The sequence below is a fragment of the Lissotriton vulgaris genome, chromosome 11 (genome assembly GCF_964263255.1).
Source record: "Lissotriton vulgaris chromosome 11, aLisVul1.2, whole genome shotgun sequence".
Taxonomy (NCBI): domain Eukaryota; kingdom Metazoa; phylum Chordata; class Amphibia; order Caudata; family Salamandridae; genus Lissotriton; species Lissotriton vulgaris.
The window spans coordinates 643,948,163-643,972,237 of record NC_141699.1 but is presented as its reverse complement, the minus strand read 5'-3'; positions in this window follow the sequence as shown (position 1 = coordinate 643,972,237).

Below are 24,075 nucleotides of genomic sequence, written 5' to 3'. Positions count from 1 at the left end.
GTCTTCCAGTCTTTAAGAACAAGACTGCGACGAGCCGCCACACAGGCCCCACCAGAAAGCGCAGCAGCTCGAACCACATCAAAAGACACATCGGACAGAAGTTCAACCTGCCGCTCAATGTGTTCAAGAAGCCCAGAACAGTCCGTGGCATCGTCCATTGACTGGTACAGAGACTTAATGTCAGACAGCAGCGACTGCGACAAATAAGTACCATAAACACCGGCCCTCAAGGCCAGATGAGATCCAGAATAAACCTTCCTCAGAGCCCCGTCAGCCTTCTTATCCACAGGGTCCTTCAGCACAGCGTCCTCAGATAAGGAAGTGCGACCCACCAAACTCGCCACAAACGAGTCAATGGGGATGGAATCAGGAAGATCCGTAGCCATATCCCGGAGTGGGTAAAGACGGGCCATAAAACGCGGAACCATAATGCGATCCGGATCCGCCCACTCCTTCTTCAGGACATCCCTAATAAAGGGATGAACAGGAACATCCACCGCTGCAGAACTCTGGAATTGGCGGAGCAAAGAACCCCCTGAAGTACTTGGAACAGCGTCATCAGCAAAGCCCATATTCTGCTTCACGTGCATCAGGATACCTGGAAGTGCGTCCTTTTCAATATACTTCCCCTTCAGCTCAGAGTCACCAGCCCCAGCCGACTCGTCAGCAGAAGAAGCAGAAGCACCGGAAGCCGCAGCAGGCACCTTGCGACCGGCACCACCAGAACCCATTTCAGTAAGGGTCTCCCTGATCATGCGCTTCAAGCCCCCACCCCCACCACGGCGTCTGGACCGGGCAGGAGAAGGAGAACGTGACACACTGGCAGAAGAAGAAGAAGAGGAGGACCTCTCCCTGTGACGCCTCTTCCTCGAACTCTTCCCCATCCTGAAGCAAGGAACAACCCAGGAGGCAGTAGCAATCAGCAAAAATGCACAGGAAAGAAACACCGCTACGCGGTACTCACCAGCTGCCCCCGTTTTTATAATCAGGAAAAACGACCGGGCAGAAGCGCCTGACCCTGTCCCAAACCGGAAGTCAGGCATCGACGTCACAGGAAGGCATCATCCAACCAGCCAATCCCAGACGCGAAGTCGGCCGCGCCCCCTAACAAGCCCGGCAGGAAGGAGGGGCGGCCATCGGGCAGACGCGAGGTCCACGCGGTCCCACATCACAGCGCGGCCCCCAGGAGCGCCAAAAAGAAGCCCGCGCCACTCCCCCCAAGCCCGGCAGGGAGGGAGAGGCCATCCACGCCGCCGAGGACACCGAAGCCCCAGCGGAAGGTAAGTTCGGCACAGGAGCCGATTCCATGCTCCACGCGCCACAGCAATCCCTGTCAGAATGACAGAAAAAAGAAACAGAGGGAATGCTGGGACATGTACCCTTTTGTACTCCCGGCGGGAGGGGGAGGGTAGGTCCAGCATTCCTTCTTTTTCTTTTTTCTGTCAGAGATAGGGATAATCTCATATAGTAAGGAAGGTGTCGAGGACGTAGGGACCTGGGGGTAATGGGAGTTCAGGTCAATCTATGCTGCAATTTTTATTCTACTGTGTTTTTTTTATTTTTATGCAAAGCACTATTTGTTCCCCTTTATCAAGAGGCATATTATTTCAGATTTTAGGGCAGCATCTAGTATGCTGCTTCAACATAATGATGATGAGGCTGATTGAGCAAGGATTTGCATGTAATGCGACTTGCTTGTATTCCAGACTTCTCGACTTAACTTTAATGTACTAATCAACATGTTTTGTCCTATTAATATTGCATTACATGACATCTAGATGAAGCTTGCATATGTGCTTTTACTAACGATAATCCGGTTGCATTAATATGGCCGCTGCTACGTGGGTTTTCTTATTGCACATGCGTCTGCGACACTCACGTGACATGACGTACTTTCTGCTTTGGAGGGAATCTTTTGCTTCTGTGCACTAGAACTAATATGGCTGCCTGTGTCCTAAAGCATGCATGAAGCTTGCACTGCTGCTTATGCTAAGCTGTTTGTTCTGCCTAATTTCTAATGCAATAGTTAAAATAAAGTAATGGGAATAGAGTAGAGATAAGTGGTATACAGTGCATGCATTTAGTCTTGTTCTAAAACTGTTTTTTTCTATTCTTTCATGTAATCACACTTCTGAGACTAAAATGTACCCGATACTCCATTTTGAAACCCACTGCACTCCACATTGAAACCTTTGAACCTGCGCACCAGTCTGAAAACCATCAAGTCATGGCATTGAATGAGTGCCAGGGACAGTCTTGACCAAGATGCACTTGGGAACTTCAACTCCTGACCCCTGTGAAGGAAGCTGAACTAAAATATGAACTACATTGTAATCATTATTAATACATTCCCTGCCGGATGGAATAAAAGTGTATGGGAAAATAAATTGATGGGCGGGAACGCAAACATTAATATTCATTCTAAAAGTTTCATTTTTGTATGGTGTGATAACCTCTCCTCATTCTTTTGTCCAATCAAAAATGGGGATCCTTACACTTGCAACATTGGAGGGTGGTACACTGACCTGGAAAATAATATAACTAGGGTAGGCTTAGTTAGTTAATTTGTCCGAATTGTCCGAATAGCTGACCTATCATTGACCCAACGCACTCAAGAGGTGCTGGCGGAGCCCTCTGTCAGAAGGTTCGAAGCCCAGATCGGGATTTGAGAGCTGAAGTGCTGACAAAGCACTTTGTCGGAGAGATCGATAACTCTTACCGGGTTCTGGCTGTTAGCTGCAGAGAGGGAGTAACGCAGGCATTGTATCTTTTACTGCGGGTGCTGTTCTTAGCCCTTGGTGGTCGTGTCCTGATCCAATCTGGCTTACCTGTCCTGATTCTGATCTGCACCTGCTTGCCTTTATGGTGCCTGCACTTTTGGGGTTCTGTCCTTTAAACTGACCCGTGGCCAGGTTTAGTTCTTCACACCATTCTAGGTAAATATTCATGTGGGTATGTCATTGTACTGTTTCCTTCTCTCTTCCCACCCTAATGTAACATGCGTAAAGACTGCTTTATAAAATCACTGCATATTTTCATTCTAATCATTATTTTCCTGATTGAAAAATTTCTGATGTTTAATATTTGGATTAAGACTTTTAAGAAGTTTAGATAAAGAGTTTAAACCTTTCCAGAGTTTGTGGTTAGTATACGAGTGCAAATGTGATTATTCTGCCTATTATTCTAACTCCGTTGATCCCTTAGGACTTTAGGTACCGATGACGAGGATTGGTAAGTCAATGTTATAGGTCCTAATAAAATTTATAAATCACTGAATAGAGCAAGTGCACAGGTTACTTGATTCAACTCACAATAAGTTGTGTTGATTTATGAGCCCAGGTGAGTATGGTAAACTGAGTTGGGCGACCTGCGCGCTCTATCAAGGCAATTGCTCAAATAAGTGCTTTGCTGAGAACCGATGTCCGAGCTTTCCGCTTAATAATTACTATTTAAATTTAAATATATATTTAATAGCCCTGTGCCATGCATGGCTTTTATAACATGGAATCTAAGCATGTCCTTCTCATGAATTTTTTTAACCAGTTATATGTTTTATGTTTTATTGTATATTGCACGTGGTTTTTATTGTCTTTTAACTGACATTTAGAATACTTTTCTACCCGAATAAAGACGTACTTGAATTTAATTGAACTGATCAATCAATCAATCAAACAAAGAAAATGAACTGATCAAAACTAGTTGATAAAGATCCTGAAAAAACATTTTGCAGGGTAAGCTGTACAATACATTGAAACATCTTTTAACATTTAGACCAATCTGAAGTCCCAAAAGTTGTAACATGAGAGCAGTCGTATAACACATGTATAAAAGAATCATTATATTGAAAATAAAAAAGAGGGACCGTGTACTGCCAGTAGTTTTAGAGGTAGTGAATAGTTTGAGCCAATGATTGTCCCATAATTGTGAAGAAAACAAGAGATAAATCAGTTACCCACACCAATTCAATAGGACTTTTCATTTAACAAGGAAATAAAGTATAATAATGTCTTGTGCATGAGGGCAGCTATGTGAATAGTGTCATGTTGAACTGTATCTAAAGGTGTAACAGGCACAGGTGTTAGCTAGTCAGGGTTTTAAGAAAAGAAACAGTGAAAAGAACAGGAAATCAGTTTATTTTCCTTCAAGAATGAGTCTGGTAATAGATATAGTAATTATAAGTATTCAAAAGATACAATACAATTATCTTTCACAAATTGGTGAACAAATATAATATCCTTCTCCTTCCAATATTTAAAGTCTTAAGATCTGTTGTGGCATTTAAGAAATCTTTTGTACCAAATAGACAAGTACAAAAGCCCTGTATTGGACTAGAGCTATTGACAAGGTCAGACTAAAGACACCACAGAGGTTCATAAATTGCAGCCAATCCTCTGTTATCAAATGTATTGATCATGCGTTTGACGACATCCTGTGAAGCTAATGATACGATGTGAAGTTGTGGATGAGGGTTGACTAGCATCCTTAGAGGATCAAAACAAGGCATAAAGATGGTCCTATCTTCAGTCCTGAAATAATTATCAACAACAGGGGCAGCCCTGAAACCCCAACCAGGGGCAAACAATACTGGAATCCTAACAGAGGTTCAAGTTTGACACTTAGATACATAAATATAAAGAAGAGACATTCAAATATAAAGTACCCATGCATATGAAAATACGATTTGTAGAAAATGTATTGACAAAAGATAAATAATTAGATCCAAAAACATATATTTAACATTGGCACTCAACACAGTACACAAACAAAAGGATAAACAATACAGTGTGTAATCCAAAAAGTGGTAGAGGAAAACATTATACAAAATGGGAAGTTCAGGACAAGACAAAAACAACACAAAGCAAAAAATGTGTCCTCTTCAGTTTGGGCCACATATATAAGTCAAAGGCGTTTTGACCATAATATATTTAAATGGTTATCATCAGGACAATCAGATACACATATCAAACATACCACTCCAGTCACACAGGGTCAGTTCTACAGTTGCCAGAAACTCAAATATAAGATCTATATTAAAAATGTTTTTTGAGTTTATTAGGTTGGGTCAAGAAGATATATACATAAATATCATTATTCATTAAAAACACAATGTATCAATGTCACATCAAAAGTACACAATGGATAAAAATATATACACAATGTAAATAAAACAATATTAAAAAATGGTGTAATCACATTCACAAGATTAATGTTATTGTCACATCATCATATACATGTATGATACAACACACATTCAATTTCATAAAAATGAATTTTTTTATGAGTAGGCCAAAAGCGACGCGTTTGGGAAGGTTTACACAGGTCCAACTACCTTCTTCAGGATTGCTATTAATCTGTTACGACACTGTTATCAAGATGTACCCAGGTCAGGGCTGATAAAAAACTCTCTCAGTCCTGATAGGGAATCTCTTCTTCCGGTACTCAACAGAATATAACAAGAAGCCCACTGCTGTTCTGTTACGATATAAAGAGGGTTAATACCTCCAGTCCTTCAAAATCCCAGATGCAGATGAGAAAACAGGGCTTGTTCGTAAATTATTCTGGATTTGACGCAGATCTCAATTATAGTAGTGTAAAATGTCTTTATTTTTTTCCTCATCTCACCTTTGGCGCGTACAAATGAACACACGCAACCCCATTCCATCCTGGACACCCAGGGTTGAAGTTCTTATTGTACCCGGAGCCGACCCGGCTACCCCTTTATTCTGGGGCCAGGTGTAATCATTGGACAATTTCGGGGTTTGTTAGCAGCCTCATTTCTTTAGCCCATTCCAACAAAGGTCGCCAAACCATGCTGTTCCTATTATGTGGTGTACCAACTTCAAAACGTGTGGTTCTCCGAACAGATTGAAGCCAATTTTCATGCAAGGAGGGGTAGCATCCTTCCATACAGATTTCTCTGCGTGCAATAAGAATTAAAGAGAAAAATAAAGCCACCTGTGTCCCCCTTAGCCCACCAATAAGATCAATACCCAGACCAAAAAAAACCCTTACAACATTCAAACTAAGCTTCATCTTACAAACACTCTCTGATGTCCTCTCCACATTGGCCCAAATGGGGCCAATCATAGGGCATTCATAAAAAACATGGATATCATCAGCCTTTGGCGTATCACATCTAGGGCACAAAGGAGATGGACTAACACATTTTGTAATTTTTTTTGGAGTGTAATAAAGCCTATTTATGACGTAGTAGTGGTTCTTTTTAAGAGAAGCAGACTTGACAAATCTATGCAAATATTGAAGAGATATATTGTATAGGTCAGCCGAGGGGGCCTCCAGGACAGAGAGTCTCCAAACAAGATGTAACGGGGGGGCTAGAATTTCATCCGCCTCATTCAGTTCCCTATACCAGAGTCCCACTTCCTTCTTCCTGCCACTCGGGGACTGGAGTGTCAACTCAATGTCCTAGTTTCCACCGATGTTGTCTTTCTCAGCAGAATACCATGAACAGAGTTGAATATATTTAAATCTTGAAAAAGAATCCCCAATCCAAGACTGCAGGATCTCCCAAGGAAGTACCCCCTCAGATGACACCAGGTCTGACCAGATTACTATTCCTGCTCTCCTAACTGAAAGAGACAGACTGTCCTGGAGACACAGCGGTGTGCCAGGGGAATCCCATATAGGGGCAAAATCCAAATAATATTTTAATAATATTTTATGCCCCAGCATCCCTTCACTCTATTCCAAAGTATCAAGGCAGATTTTAGTACCTTTAGGTGGACCTTTTTGTAAAATCTTGGTGCGCCAAATTTATACAAAAATCCAGGGCCACCCCCCTGCTGATCTAGCATCGCATTCAAAATCCGCCCCCAATGAGAATCATTCGGGCTAGTTAGAAGGGTTCGAATATTTTTTAGCTGAAAGGCAAAGGCATACCACATAACATCTGGAAGCGCCAGACCCCCCTTTATCAGTCTTCTTTTCCGTTTTTTCAAAGATATCGGGGCGTTTTTATTTGCCCAGATAAAACTGCCTATCTTCCCCTGAATCTTTCCCAAGATTTTATTATGGAAGGTTAAGGGTATCGAGTTAAATAGATAGGTCAGTTTGGGCAAGACCATTTTGACCAAGTTGACACGGCCATATATTGCTAACGGAAGATTTTGCCATCTCGAAAATAAATGATCAATGTCTTTGGCCACTTTTTTCAAATTAACTTTCACTATGTTATTAAGGTCAGATGTAATTAATACACCTAAGTACCTAAACTGGCTACTTTGGGCTCCCTCCCAGTGGTCAACTCCCCAGCACATTATTTCTGTTTTTGAGCTGTTTATCAAATACCCAGAGTATCAACCGTAATCTGCCATAATCTCCTCAACTCTGGGAAAGACCTCTGCCGGGTTGCTGATATAAACCAACAAATCATCTGCATATAAAGCCAGCTGGCAACAATAGTCCTTTATTCTGAAGGGTGTAATTTGATCATACAACCTCAATGCTTGTGCCAGAGGCTCAATATAGAGATTGAACAAAAGGGGCGAGATGGGGCACCCACGGCTTGTTCCCCTCCCAATATTAAAGAGTGGTGACAGAAAAGCCTTCAATAGAATCGCCGCCGAGGCTCCCTCATAGCAGCCTCTCAAGGTTTGAATAAAAGTTGCTCCGAACCCCATAGTGGTAAGAACATCCCACAGAAATCCCCAGTTGACACGGTCAAAAGCCTTCGCGGCGTTATAAGCTGCCACCGCTAACGACTCCGACCGTGCCACCGCAAGGTCGATACTACCGATCAAATGTAAGGTTAATTCATGAATATATCTATCGGGGATGAAACCCTTCTGGTCCGGATTGATCAAAAACGGGACCAACTTGGCCAATCTCCCTGCCAAAACACTGGTAAAGATCTTATAGTGGGAGATTGGTCTATAAGAGTCTGCCTTAAGGGGATCCTTCCCTGGTTTTAAAATTAACACAATAGTAGACTCTTTCCAAGACGGCGGAATTCTGCCTTGAGGACTATAGACGTAATTAAATAATTCACAGAGTCTTGGTACCAGGAGGTCCTGGAGCGCTTTATAGACTTCGCCTGGAAGAGCATCAGGCCCTGCTGCTTTATTATTTTTGATTTTTTTTATTTGTGGTTTAATTTCTTCCTCTGTAAAGCGGCTATTAAGCATGTTACGACCATCCTCTGCCAGGCCTGGAAGGGCCTTGCTTTCCAGCCACCGCAGAGTGTTAACGGAACCTGGAGAAGCCTCTTCTTGATATAATTCAGAGAAGAGGGAGAAAAAACGTTTTTCCATATCCTCCTGATGGCAAGATATGGTTCCATGCTCATCAATGATTAGCCTGTTAACATTGTTCCTGACCCGATCCGCTCTAATCTTACCTGCCAATACTGCCCCAGCCCTCTCGCTATACTCATAGTTTTCCATGGAGTATGCAGCCCACTGAGCCTTAACTTTCTAGTCAAGTAGACCTCGATATTCTAGGCGTAGGCGATCTATTTCAGCCAAGACCTGTGACATATCATCCATTTGAGCACTTAATCTCAAGGCTTCCAAGGATGAGATTTTATCTTCTAATGTCTTAAATTTGTCAGCCTCCTTCCTATTGCTGGAACTAGTTAAACTAAGGAACTGACCTTGGATATGAGCCTTATAGGCGTCCCAAACAAATTCAAGCGGGGTTGAACCTATATTATCAGAAAAATAATTAGTGGAGGAGACGCCAACCGCTGTGACAATGACCTGATCATTTAAAACTGCCCTTTTTAAGGTCCACCTGCGGGTTATTGTGGTCCTAGCCCTACCTGTGTTGATTGAGAAAAATATGGGGGCATGATCGGACAGGATACTAGGTAAGATTTTAATATCCAGCAAAGCCTCTACACAGACTCTATCCATCAACTGGATAAGCAAACTGCTCGAGAGACACATCAACTCATCTCTCACTCACTACCTAGAATCAAACAACATCCTTCATGATTCCCAGGCAGGATTTCGCCCCAGGTTGGGAACGGAAGCAGCTCTCCTGACAGTAACAGAATTAGCTAGGAAACAGATGGACTCGGGCGGCACTACAGCAATTATTTTGCTAGATCTTAGTGCCGCCTTCGACACTGTAAACACCACCATCCTCATTCACCGTCTTAAACAAAGAGGAGTTTCAGGAACAGCCATTCGATGGCTACAATCTTTCCTGGAAAATCGCTCCTTCCAAGTAGTTGAGGGCTCCACACAATCCAGGTCCTGGCCTCTCAACCAGGGGGTGCCTCAGGGTTCGTCCCTGAGCCCCACCCTTTTTAATGTATATATGCTCCCCTTGGCAGACATCGTTCACTCATTCGGCCTGGAGCTGGTCACATATGCTGACGATACTCAGCTGATCGTCTCCTTGAACCAAACCATCGCCTCCTCGCCCAATCTCGAGGAATGTCTAGTAGCAGTTAACAAATGGATGGCCAGCTCCCACCTAAAACTTAATGGCGATAAAACGGAGCTGATGATTCTGGGAAATCCAAACATCCCCGGCCTGCTACCAAACTGGCCTCCATGCATGGGCACTCAGCCCCAGCCCAAACCTCAAATAAAGAGCCTGGGCATCTGGCTTGATGCTAATTTGAATTTTACCTACCAAGCAACAATCGTATCTGCCACCTGTTTTGGCTTGATGCGTATGCTTAGGAAGGTACTTCCACTTCTCCCCCCACAAGCCCGCAGGATCATGGTGCAAGCTATCATCCTGTCCCGTCTAGACTACGGGAACGCGTTGTACCTAGGGGCCCCAGCCACTACTACAAAGAAGCTCCAGGTCACGCAAAATGCAGCAGCCCGCCTCCTGCTGGGCCTAAATAGGCGGGACTCAGGGACTGCTGCCCTAAAAAAACTCCACTGGTTACCCATCAAAGCTAGAACAATGTTTAAATCAATGTGATTTATGCATAGGGCTATGTGGAAGGAAGCGCCAGCAATGATCTGCTCGCTGGCCACTCCATATCTTCCCCGCAGGTCGCTGCGCTCCAGCACAGCCTTTCTGGCCACCGAAACCAAAGTCAAACGTGCCAGATGGGGAGGCCGCTCCTTCTCCTGGAATGCAGCTAAGGCATGGAATTCTTTGCCAGTCTCCCTGCGCGGGGAACCTAATCTCCTAAAATTCCGGAAGGAATTGAAAACCCTCCTTTTTAAATAAATTACATTGCCTTTACCTGTCCTCCAGTCATTTCAGCGCTACGAGGCCTCCGGGTTGTCTGCGCTTAATAAAACCCATTTAATAATAATAATAATAATAATAAGATGTAATCCAATCTTGAGGCATGCCAGTGTTTTTTACTAAAGTACGTAAAACCTGGCGCCGAGTCGCTCTTAACTCTCCAGGTGTCAATTAAACCAAGTTCATGGATCATATTCACCATCGCACGGCGGGATCTCGGAGTGGTAACTACCTGGCGATAGTTAGAGCGCTCTTGCCAGAGATCGAGAAGGATATTGAAATCTCCACCAATAATCATCGGGGAGCTAACTTCGGCCAGGTTAAACTGTACCTTCTGCAGGCAGGCTGGATCGTCTATATTTGGCCCATAGTAAGACACGACAGTCATGACCTTTCCATTTAAATTGGCATGTGCTAGAACCCATCTTCCTGACTGATCTGTTGTAAATGACCTTATAGAGCCTCCAATGCCAGCCTTGATTAAAATTGCTACTCCCTTATTTGCCTCCGACTGCTCAGAACAGCAAAAGGCTCCGATCCATTTAAGTTTCCCGAAGACCTCTTTACTCTCGCAGGAGCTCAAGTGAGTTTCCTGAAGTAAAATTACTTTAGAAGCAGATTGCTCTAAATATTTAAAGATCAACCTACGTCTCCTAATACATCGGAGGCCATTGACATTCCAGGATATAAAATCCAAACTATTATGGGTCATACAGTATTTTCCAACCCCTTCTTCTTGCCCCTATGTCCATACGGCCTTCTACACTATACTGTTTAATTTGTGGTTCTTGTGAGTACCTATAAAATGAGAACACATTTTTTTTCTTTTTTCCCCCTGCACCCTTCCCGCCACCTCCCCCCCCCCTTAGTAGTGTAAAATGTATTGATAAATGTGGCAAAGTTATTATTCTTCCATCAATATTCCAATCTTGGCATTACTAGCAATTCCGGGATTAAAGAATCTCCTGCTCGTACACCAAGATAATCTTGGCGTACGTCAAGATGAACTTGGCGTACGCAAAGACGATCTTGGCGTAAGACCAGGAGATTCTTCCCTGCCCGCCACCCATTTCCCCCCCACCATATTACTATGCCCGGGGGAACACGGCGGATGGAAAGACCGTTTGCCGCTTTTCCGTCCGGTCGACATGTCTACAGGGTGGAAAAGGGTTCTATATGGTGGTAGTGTCTGTTAGACACCGCCATCCATATCAGGAAGGCAGCGGGAACATGCTTTTCCATGGCGACATCCTCCTGCGGGGGCCCGTTGCAGGTCCCCAGGGATTCTGGGAGGTGGTGTGGGGAGCACAAGGGGGGGTATCACTTTAATGTACAACGTGGCATTGAAGTGTGCGACGGGCATTTTCAGCTGAAAGCACCGCCCGCCGCAATGTTAAAAATGCGGGATGGGCCCGCCAGTGTGGCGGGTGCATCCTAACGGCCCCCATGGGACCGCCGCCCTTATAGCGGGCGGTCCCGTTTTACTTCGGGATGCGCCCACCATCCTAATGGGCCCCACAGTATGCAAAAGTTGGAAAGCTCAAGAGATGATGTTGGTGACCAGCCTGCTCTTTCAAAAATTAGGTGCATCTGGACAGAAATATGAAAAAAATAAGTATCACAGGAAAAGAATGTTTCCATTCAGTTACTATACAAGCTTAGATATAGAACACCACATTTAAAAGATGTATGAAAGTAATACTCGTATTAAACTTACAGTTAAACTAATGGCAGAGAGCTTGTATGTAGATGTATATACACACGCCCAATCCAGTCCCAAAAGATCTGGTACTTTTCAGTATACGTACGGAAGGTTACATAATTAACACCAGTTTGATCATAATCCCAAAACAAAAAAGGAAAGAAAAATGAAAATTACAAAAAGGGACGATTCCCATAGGTAAATAGGTAACTGGAGTGAGACCGGGAACCCAGTGATGTTACCTTTGTATTGCAAATTATGAGTTCAGCGAGACCTTGCAAGGGCTGTGCACAATGGTCATATAAGAGCAGAAAATCACTCAATGCTGCCAGAAGTAAAAAGAAAAGAGTTTCAAGGCCATAATGCGGTAAACAGTCACTAAAAAGTGAAGAAAAAATAATGTATAACGGTCTTATTCATTTATGAATCCTAAAAAGATTGTATTGAAACAATATTACTTTCAGAGAAATACGGTAAAATAACTTAATACTATGAAATTCACAAAGCGTCACCTGTTTACCACATTATGGCCGGGAAACTCTTTCCTTTTTATTTCTGGCAGAAGTGAGTGATTGTCTGCTCCTCTATGGCCGTTATATATTTTTTTTGCTGCTTGCTACCTTGATAGTTTTACGCAATTTATTCTACTTATCAAAAAGTTTTTTTAGTGGACATTTTGAGTGATTACTCATTCCATTATGTCAGGTACATCTTTCCCGGTTGGTTGTAGTCCTCCTTTTTCTTTGAGTTGTATGTAACTATCTTGGGGATTGCTTTTTCCATCATGGCTGCCACATTTCCATAGGTGGTGACAGTCCTCTTTTGATGTCTTTATTAATGACGCTCTGTGAATTTCATAGTACTTTTTTCGAGCCAGAGGAACGCTATTTATTTTCCAGGTTCCAGTCCGGCAAATCCTTCAGGAGTGCCCCATATTACATCTAGGCCCCCAAGGGAATAAGCAAACGCTGCATGTGTAAATATTTCTTAGATATGTTGATATCAATTAGACTTTTACAATTTGCTTTGGCTATGTCATCCCATCAATTTCCACTTTCGAGCTACTAATGTTCTTAGTTTGCTGGATCCAGTATACATCTAGAATGTTATTCTTAGACTGTGATTGATTGTTCTAAACCTGGGAATGTGTCAAAATTATATTCCTTTCCAGACCCAGGTGTAATGATGAGAAATATCTTTATTTCTCCTTGTTTCTTTAGGTTTTGCCTGCACAGCGCTTGCGCTGTACTAGTGAAATATATTTATTTTAATATATCTTAAAAGGGACTTAGATTCCGCCTTCACTTTTTTTATTGGACTGTATTTTTGCCAGTTTACTTTCCTCAGTTTCTATTGGTTGTAGCCTGTTCTCCTTCCTGTGTTTCTCAGTATACCGTGACCTAACTACTCATTCCCTTCCCTATTGGTGGTTTGAACTTTTTTCTTTTGGTAAACACTGCATATCATTTACTGTTTACATTTTGTTATCTTTCCCTCTAAGCACCTACTATTGCTATATTTTTGTACTAAACAGGTTGTCACAATTGCAGTTACATTGCAGTTTAAAGGGGCTTGATTTAAATGATGCAGAATGCGCAGTGGTACCAGGGCCAAAAGCTCTATGGACCCAACTAAACTCAGAATATTGCTGAATTTTACAACTATACAGACAGTCACAGTGCATTTATCTAGCACACACTAGGGTCATCATTACAATGGTGCAGCAAGTGCAGTGACACTGGGATCAAGAGCACTAGGCACACCAGTTAGACCCTAATATTGCTAAATTTTACTACCAAAAGCAGTCCCAAGTGCAGTTACCTTGCAGGCACTAGGGTCATGAGTTCAATGGTGCAGCAGGTGTAGCGGCACAGTGGACCAAAGCTCTAATCACCCCTCTAAACACCAAATATTGCAATATTTTACAACTAACCAAGCAGTCACAAGTTCAGTTATCTTGCAGGCAACAGCGTCATGTTTTGAATGGTGCAGCAGGTGCAGTGGCACCAGGCCCAAAAGTTGTCAGAAGTCCTCTAAACGCCTAGTAGTGATATATATTTACTAATAAATAGGCAGTCACAAGTGCAGTTACCTTGCAGGCACTAGGGTAATGAGTTCAATGGTGCAGCAGGTGGAGTGGCACTGTGGACCAAAGCTCTAGGGCCCCCTCTAAACACCAAATATTGCAATATTTTACAACTAACCAGGCAGTCACAAGTTCAGTTATCTTGCAGGCACTAGCGTCATGTTTTGAATGGTGCAGCAGGTGCAGTGGTAACAGGCCCAAAAATTGTCAGAAGTCCTTTAAACACCTAGTAGTGATATATATTTATTAATAGACAGGCAGTCACAATTTCAGTTACCTTGCAGTTAAAATGGTCTTCATTTAAAAGGTGCAGCAGGTGCTGTGGTAGGAGGGCCAAAAGCTTTACGGACCCCACTAAACACAGATTATTGCTAAATTTTACTTCTAAACAGACAGTCACAAGTGGAGTTATCTAGGAGGCACTAGGGTAATGATTACAATAGTGCAGCAGGCGCAGTGATACCGGGACCAAAAGCTCTAGACACCACTTTTTGGGAAAGTTTTGTGAAGATTCGTCAAATGGTGTGAACATTACTAGCAAGCTAAAAAATCAGTTATCTATGTTAACTAAGTCCTAACCATAACTAAAAAGTAGTGCCTCCACTATGTAATTAATATATATCTATAGATAGATAGAAAGATAGATCAATAGATAGATAGATAGATCAATAGATAGATGGATAGATAGATAGATAGATAGATAGATAGATAGATAGATAGATAGATAGATAGATAGATAGATAGATAGATAGATAGATAGATAGATAGATAGATAGATAGATAGATAGATAGAATCTGTGTATAATAACAATATCAGTCACTAAAGCACCTCTGCCTATGCCTCCGGAATACTCTGCTACCCAAACTGAGGACGTTTGAAAATTCAGGTTAAGATTTGAAAATCTTTTTGTTTCCAGAAGAATTTTTTCTTTCTCCAGTTGAAATTTCTCCTGCTACCAGTTAGAGCTATTTTTTACCCGGACCTTGATCTGCTTATACAGCCAATTGAACTCCGTATGTTCTTAGTATTTGTGGCACCGTGGTTAGTGTGGGTGGGATCTGAGGGGCACAAGATGCCCATGCTTTTTTAATTTAAGTAAATCAATTCCCCTATGTTTTGTGAAAAGACAGCTATCCTGAGATGGCCAATTTGGTCAATTGAAATGCTTCAGCTGAATTTAAGGCTGGGAGTCTCCTTTGCTGTTAAACCAAAGTAGGGGCAGACCGCTATACCAGCCTTCTTTCCAGGGTGCCTGCGACCTGAAAGAAATAAAAGTGTGCCCAACTGGTTAATCAGCAAATTTAAAGGGTGCTTGGAGTCTGATATTGGCTTTAATTAACAGAATCACTTGAAGCTCCCTAATGACACAGATGTATTCTGTTTGAGTGCTATTGCAAGGCAGTTACCAGCTCAGCTGGCAAGTTTGTGATTTTAATGGTAGTCGTTAAAAAAGAATTGCCCTACGTACAGTATATGTAATACTAAAACATATATTTTGGAAGTACTTTTTTATCTGAAACCTTTTGCGCATTTTGTTGCAGCCTATCTTATACTGTGTGTAATGCTAGTTTAAAATAAAAACTTACATATTTACAGTGCTTTCTGTCACAGACTGGGACCTCATACCACTAAACATACACAAGTTACTATTCTCCACTACTCCAACCAGTATTTAATTTTGTGGCTCTCTGTTAACAGACAGACCTTTGCAGGTCATTAAATAATAGAGGTTTCATAATGTATGATAGCACTCACTTGACTGCTGTCTTCACTGAGAGGATATCGGAATTGCTGTATTGCTGCCTGCGCTATCAGAGGAGAAGGATTGCCAAGATCTCCGTGTTCCGCTTTGCTGCCTCCCCGGGGACTCGCTGGTGTGAGCGAGAGCCGCTGTCTGCTGCTCTGACCGTCGCTCCCAGCTTGAGTCTCCAGGGTTGAGGCAAGGGCGTAAATAAGAACTACATCTAGCCCGGGGGACTGCGAGGACCAGCTGCCCCTGCCTGGAGCAGCTGCTGCCTCTTCCCCCAGGCGACACGCCCACGGACACGCCCACCGGCTCCACGCAAAAAGCATCGCGTGGACTCACGCGACGCGGGACGCGCGCGGGACTAAGCCCGGACAAAGGGCGGGCCGTCTGTGGCCGTCCGGGGTCGACCGAGGACGGGACGGGTCACCCCTCTTACATCGACTTCAGGAGATTGCGCCCACCTGTTTACTTGTCCACAATACCCCTCGATGATGGCTCTGAAAAAATTGCGCTCAAGAACAATTTACATGAAACGCATGGGTACAGATGCAGCCATTAGAAAATCTGTGGATAAATCATTGAAACCCGGCCAAATTACCAACACACCCGCAATAACCAAATACTTTTCTACTCTCTCAGAGAAAAATCATTCATCACCTCGAACATCGGTAGAAGAAAATAAACATATCTCTATTTCCATTGATAGTGAACGTCAGTCAGAATTATTAGCTGTACAAGGGATCAATAATCAAGAATCACCTAATCCAGTGTTAAATCAGCTAAGAAATCTGCCCTCGGAAGAGTACTCCCAAATGATTCTAGAAATGTCGCAAATAACACCAATCAGAAACCAGGAGAACAAATCAGCTAATGCGGTCTCCGAAGAGCAGAAATTAACGTCTCCGCTAGGAAAAAATCAACCATTCACTAGTTCCCCAGATAAATCACCTAATCTGTTCTCAAATCAAACCAATCTTACAAATCTTTATTTCCCTAACGCGACCCTTCCAGCTGCCTTTCCACCCCTGTCCAAAGTACTCTTCTCCCTCCAAGATATTTTGGAATCAGTTCTCACACATCTCGGCCAAATCTTAGCCAACTCAGATGACACATTGGACGTCCAAATAGGCATTCTCAAACATCTTGTGGATGAAAAAAAGAAAAAAGAGTCACCTATAGCCTCTTCTGTGGAAATAGAAACAGTCAGCCGGGTACCATCTGAAGCTGGTTGCAAAAAAACTTCAAGATCTCTAAAAATGCAAAGTGTAAGTACGCAAACATCAGATGCGAAAATAAAGGAGAGTGAATTTAGGAATTTGCAGTCTAAGGAAAACCCACCCATAATCTTCTCCCTAAAAAAGCTTTTCAGTGAAGAAAAGGAAAACACTTCGGAAAATAGTCTCAAAAACTATCCCATCTTTTCCAATAAAGAAACTGAGATTGGTGATGGTAAGATATCCACCGAAAACAATATACATCTGCCGAATGATAACAAAGACAATGAAAACAAACAGACAGGAAAAATCGAAAAAATCACTGATGAGAAAGTAAATATGGGCAAGAAAAAGCGAGGACGCCCCCTGAGAAGAATCCATAAGAAAAAAGGGAACAAACTCAAATTTCAAAAACATACTTATGCTAACTTGGAGATCACTCCACCGACTAAAACAACTACGCTGACGAAGCCTTTGAATCCTAATGCAGAGGAATATTGCCAGTCAATAATAAGAAAACCAATAGGGCAAAATATCGTCAATCCAAAAAATCTACAAGACCATATAACAAGGCAGTGGGACAGAACAACATCTAAACACTTAACTATCGAGGAACTCTTTCCAACAGATAATATCCCGCTCAATCGAGGAAGAATAGTCCAGCTATTGCAAGAAATTCCCTCCTTGATCTCTCTGACTAGTAGAGAAATAGACCTAGTAAGCTTTCCAAAAATAGAAAATACTCAATTCGCACAAGTGTCATTCTTCTCTTCAGTTCTCCCGGGTCTAATCATGAGAGAAAAAGAAATTCTACAAAAACACGGATACGATGTTATCTCAATCTCAGACATCAAAACAAACTTGCAAAATACCGTAATAACTAAACAACATCCTACTGATAAAATACCTAACATAGAAAGGGATGAATGTACACCAAACTACATGAGGAAAGACAAATTAAAAATACAAGTAAGGCAAGGCGCAAGGTCGGTGTGGTCAAGGAACATTAATCCAAAAGAAGATGAAGATTACCAACAAACTTGGTCGTGGTTACCAGAAGCATTAAACGGCAATAAAATTGACAATCTACATCAACGTCAGGTTTAACAAAGGTCTGAAAATATCCCTATGGAATATGGCCGGGAAAACTCACAATAAAATGAAAGATGTAACAAAAGATAAACCAGATATATTAGCGCTGCAGGAAACTTGGTCAATTACCTCCTTTTCGCAAAAAGGTTATTACGTCTACGACAACCCGGCAAAAGAATCTAAAAGGGGTCACGCGAAAGGAGGTATGGCAATCCTGCTGAAAGAAGACTATAGCTGGTCACAAGAAAGTATTGAAACATATTCGCACAATCTACAATGTATCAAAATTCAACTCAGATTACAGCCTACTGACACTTATAAGAAAATATTACTTTTCAACATTTATGCACCGCCTAGTAAAAAACATGACTCCTTATTCGATCATCTCTTAGAAACCATATCTAACATCCTCGAAGATCAACATCAATTACCGTATATTTTGATGGGTGACCTATTATTATTATTATTATTATTATTGGGACATTTGTTAAGCGCTGCGATTACGCACACCGGCGTGTCCACGCGCTGAAAGTGGAGGTAGGCAGATAACAGTGAGCACACAAGCTACATGGGACCCTATTTACTATAAAGATAAGTTTTTAGTTTCGCCCGGAATCTCGCCTCATCTGGCTCCAGGCGCAGGTTCGTGGGCAGTTTGTTCCAGTTGGTTGCTGCCAGGTGTCTAAACGACCTGCCTCCCATGCGGGCCTAAACGCCAAAATATCAAATAGCGAAATAAAGAAATGGTCATCGTTATTTAAGGAGGAATCACTGGAAATAGCACTCCCGCAACTTCCGAAAGGAGTGAAGTCGGACAAAAGAGGAAGCCTGTTATTGTCGTTCCTCCCAAGTATAAACGGGATAATCCTAAATGGAAATATTAATGGAGATAAGCCAGCTTCATTCACAAGACAAGGAAATGGAGTTTCCTCCATCTTAGACTACTTTATATGTGAGAATGAGCTAAGAGAACAAATTTCCGACTTGTCTGTCAAATTTAACGATGAAAGTGACCATGCCACTCTCTGCTTAACTACACTCTGGATGCCTACAACCACTTATCAGACCGACCCAATATTCAGTAAGCCCATAATAGAAGTAAATCCAGTCCAGCGTCGGATTTATTGGGAGGCAGAAAACTTGGACTATGTGAAAGTATTAATTACACAATTCCAATTGTTAACCAATATTTACTCTGAAGATCCTATCAAAAACTATGAAATTGTACTACATGAACTCAAAAATGCAATACAACGCAAATTAAAACAGGACAGACCAGCACTAAGAAAGTGCGTCAGCAAGCACAAAAACTGTAATCAGCCTACGGTTAAAATGTTAAATAGGATGATTCGGGCTCAGTACCTGTGTAAAACACCATTATATAAAGCTGAAATAAACAAATTAAAGAACCAAATCCGGAGGCAACGTGCTAGACAGGAAAGGCTGATACAGGATCGCAACTGGATAGATATCCAAATAGCAGCAAGGCAATGTAACCAACGAAAATACTGGTCCTTGATTGCAAAGATGACGGGAACTAAAAAGAAGCTCGAAGCAATTCCCGTCTCAGAAGAAGATTGGGTTACATTCTTAAAGGATCTGTATAAATCCAACATGCAGGATAAGGCGAGAAACGCATTTGAACAGAAAAAGGAAGACAATGACACAAAACTCTCCAGGGCCTCGGCAGCGTCAATTGCCTTGAACATCAAAAAGGCAAGAAGCACGGGTGCATCCGGTCCTGACCAGATCCCGATAAAGGTTTATCAAGCCGACTATAAAGCTTGGGGCCAGATGCTAGCGCCACTATTTAATTACATACTCGACTCAGGGAACATTCCAAACTCGTGGAAAGGAAGCACAATAATTCCTATCTATAAAAAAGGAAAAAGGACTATTGCTGGCAATTATAGACAAATTGCCTTAATGGATTCTGGCGGAAAGATCTTTGCGGCTGAAATTCTTGACCGGTTAAAGCTTTGGGCTTTTTCAAATGGACTAATCCCCATGTTCCAAGCCGGGTTCCGATCGCACCACTCGGTTACGGATAATATAGCTATCTTTCAATTTCTATTAGATAAATACGTAACCGGGAAATCGCAAACAATATATGCAGCCTTCATTGACTACTCAACAGCATTCGACAGGGTCGATAGACCGACACTATGGTCGAAACTGAGAAAAATGGGTATCCCAGAGCCTTTACTGCAACTAATTGTGAACCTACATAGCAATACCTGGTGCCGTGTCCAAATGGGGGGCGAGAGGGGCATGTCAAAAATAATACATACGTCTAACGGCCTAAAGCAAGGGTGTCTGTTGGCCCCGATTTTATTCTCTCTCTACCTGAGCGACCTGCCGTCGCATCTACAACAAGGGCAAAGCACCCCACCGAAAATGGCATCTCATCCGATACATTGTTTACTTTATGCGGACGATATTGTTTTGTTCGATCTGACACCCTTTGGTCTCCAAAATCTCTTGGACACTTTATACATATACTCGAAAGATCATTTTCTAACTCCAAACATCAATAAAACCAAAGTAGTTGCATTTACAAAAAAGAAGAAAGGAGTAAGGTTCCAATGGAAACTGGGAAGCGAGATCTTGGAACAGACTAAGGAATATACTTATCTAGGAAGAATCTTCTCGCATAACTTGAGTAACGGGAAGCAAATCACCCATCTAAAGAGGAAATGTGACCTACACGCAGGCGCAATATCACGCCTGTATAGGAAGACTGGAAGTAGTCACTTCTCAGCATTAATAAAAATATACAGAGCCAAAATATCTCCGGTTCTATCTTACGCCTCAGAACATATTCCCCTAAAACAATGGAGTTATATGGACACAAATGAAGGGAAAACATTAAAAAAACTATTGAAAGTTTCCAACTCAACACCTGTACAGGCCCTAAGACTCGAATGTACGATCACCAGCACATTTGCAATATCAATAGCAAGCCTCATAAGGTGGGCCTATAACCTTCTGCACGCTAAGGCGGGTACCCTACGACATCTGCTAAAAATCGAGATCTTCAGAGAGGATGCCATCAACTCTACTTTTGTGAAAAACCTGGGAGAGGCGTTCAGTTTAGCAAAAATTAAAGCAGAGATGTTATCCTCTTGGACTCCCGCACAACTCAAATTATTTTTAAAAACATTTTCACCAAAATTAAGTTACGAGTTAGATTATTTACATTGTACTAAACTTTCCTTGTACAAACCTTATGCTGACTCCCAAGAATATAAGTTAATATTGCCATATCTGGAATACACTCTTACCCATGGCGTAAGGCGTACGATCATGATGTTACGTCTGGGTATTCTCCCTTTGTTATCTTTTACCTCCACCTGGAAACCAAACAGTTCCTCTCAATGTAACCTGTGTTCGGGGGGTAAACAGAACTTAGAACACATGCTCTTTGTATGTCCAAATAAAGTCGTTGTTACTGCTAGGGCAACATGCCTAGAACCAATATATCGGTCCTGCAGGATTACGAAAGCAAGGGATTTCATCTCCATGTGTGCTTTTCCACCTAACGAATATGTTTGTAATAAGATTTACACATTTTTTAAAATAACTCTGAAAATCTTTTAAATTATATGTAAATCATATGTAAATGTACTATGTATTTTCCTCTTAATGATTTTGTGGTCCTCGAAAGAGTACCGAAACAAAATAAACTTTTTGACTTTGTATGATAGCGCATTTCCCACTGATTAACTTATCTTGCATTTACTTGTAATTTAAGCTATGCGTTATTTTATATGTATACCTGAATGTGAACAACCGAAAAAAGTTACAGAATATATAAAAAAAATGTAGCCATGCCTTTGACCCTGTCCCCATGCTCAGTCACCCCGTCCCCATAATGCGCAGCATCACCGTTCCCATGCTTTTTCTTATGCACTTCAACCATTAGTGCCGAACAACATCCTCCCACTCCATCTGACCTACCTTTTAATTTCTTGTTTTTTTATTTACATATTGGTATGAAGTGGTCATCTGGCAACATGCAGGATAATCCCGTGCAGGTAAGAGCGATGTGGCGGGGTGATCGGCAGGCGACGACAAGGGAAAATTTGGGGGCAGATTTATGTCGGACTTGCTGCAATTTTTCGCCGCCGCTGCGTCACTTCTGTGATGCAGCGGCGGCGTAAACCCTGCGCCATGTTTCGACATACTAACATCGTGACGATCTATGAAGATGCGTCACAGTGTAGGGCCCTGCGCCACATGAAACCTGCGTCAGGTTTCATGTGGGCGTTTCCACGCAGGGGGGGCATTCCGTCGCAGGAACGGCCCTGAAAAGTGACTCAGTGAAATCTACAAGATTTCACTGAGTCACTTTCCCAATGCTGATGTGTCAAAACCTTGCGCCTGGTTGAAGCAGGCGTAAAGCTTGATGCACCACTTTAGAGATAGGGCAAGTTGGAATAGTGCTGGAGTTGCGTGCCGCACCCAACACAACTTCAGCACTGCGCCAACTTCAAGCCCTAGTTGCGGCACACATCTGTTTATTCCTGCACCATGGTGCGCCGCATTGTAAATGCGGCGCATCATGGGTGGCGCAAGGATAAACTTGCGTGCCGTATCTTTCCTGGCACATCTCTGCCGATTTGTAGAGATGCGTCACGCAACATAAATCTGCCCCAAATTGTTTTTTTTTTAAACTTCTTACCTTGCGCCTGCAGCACCGCCAAGGCGGCAATGCGGCGAGTGCAAAGTGTTTTAAAAAATTTTTTATTTTATTTTCCCTCGTCATCTTCTGTCAACTTCCCCTCCCCCACCCCACCTCACTACTATCACCAACGCCGGCTGCTCCTGGCAACTCGTAGCGCTTGATACAACTCATGAAATAAATAATTACCTAATTATGTAAAACTTATTTTGGATATTTTTTTGAGCTCGGATCGTCTACATCTTGTGGAAACTGCACTGGTTCAATTCCACTCTCCTCCCATTTCTGAAAACTATACTTTGGCAGGCATGATCACGGGCCCTGAAAGGCTTTTGCAGAAGCTGGAGATTGCATATTTGTAATATTGGAAAATCTTTTATTAATACTAGACTCTAACACATTTCATTTTCTGTTTGGCTTCCAATAAATATCCCATAAATTATACGCGTTGTGTTAAAACGGAAATTGTTTCCTGGCGGTGGTATGAACCTTTCTCCTTTTTTATGACCTAGCTTGAAAGCTGAAATCAAATTGCACTGAGTCCGTTCAAGACACACGTCTCTTACCCATATAACACAGGAAGCATTGCTCAGAAAGTCATAATGAAAGCATAGCAGTTAATGACCTCCTTCTTACATTGGGACATGGCGCAATCAGTTTCAAAGTCAAATGATGATTCAATCTCTTCTTGCATATTTAAACAAATAGGTCACGGCTGATAATGCTAAGGGAAGGGCGATTTCAAATTAATTTTATTTTTCTAATATTGAATATAGAGAGTAACTATAGCCACCACGGGCCCTTTTACCAGCAATTATCCTTTTTCTCATTCTGGGGCAGACCTTATTTTGTTTTTTTCTTAAGCTTAAAATGTCATCCGTGCATTATAATGCTATTTTCTCCAAATTATTTCACCAGCTAACCGCCTTTGTTAATCTTCAATTAAATTCTACACACTGCTCAGGAACTTCCCTATTGGAGGAGGATTTTGAAATGTGTGATAAGTGGGTGTTGGGGGGCAGCCAAGCCTCGAGGTCTGCCCCCGAGAAGATTGGGAAGGGTAGGGGGGTGAGATGGCGACGGCCATTTTGTGCCGTTGGGCTGCTTTGGGATAGCCCAAAGGCAGCCCAAGGTTGAAAGCAAGCCCAAAGTATTTTAAGGGTTAACGGCGCATGCCCAGCCACCATTTTAGGTTTGGTAACCTGGTGGCTGGGAGCACTTAAGGAGAGGTTTTTTGTCAAGGAGAGGCTTTGTTGAGGTTGTGGGCAAGTTTGTCTGGCTTGTGGCGGCTGTGCGTACCTTCGGGGATAGCGTGATGGAAGCTGAGGATTTTCAGGTTTTTGAGGCCATTCGCCTGCTCAGTGAAGCGG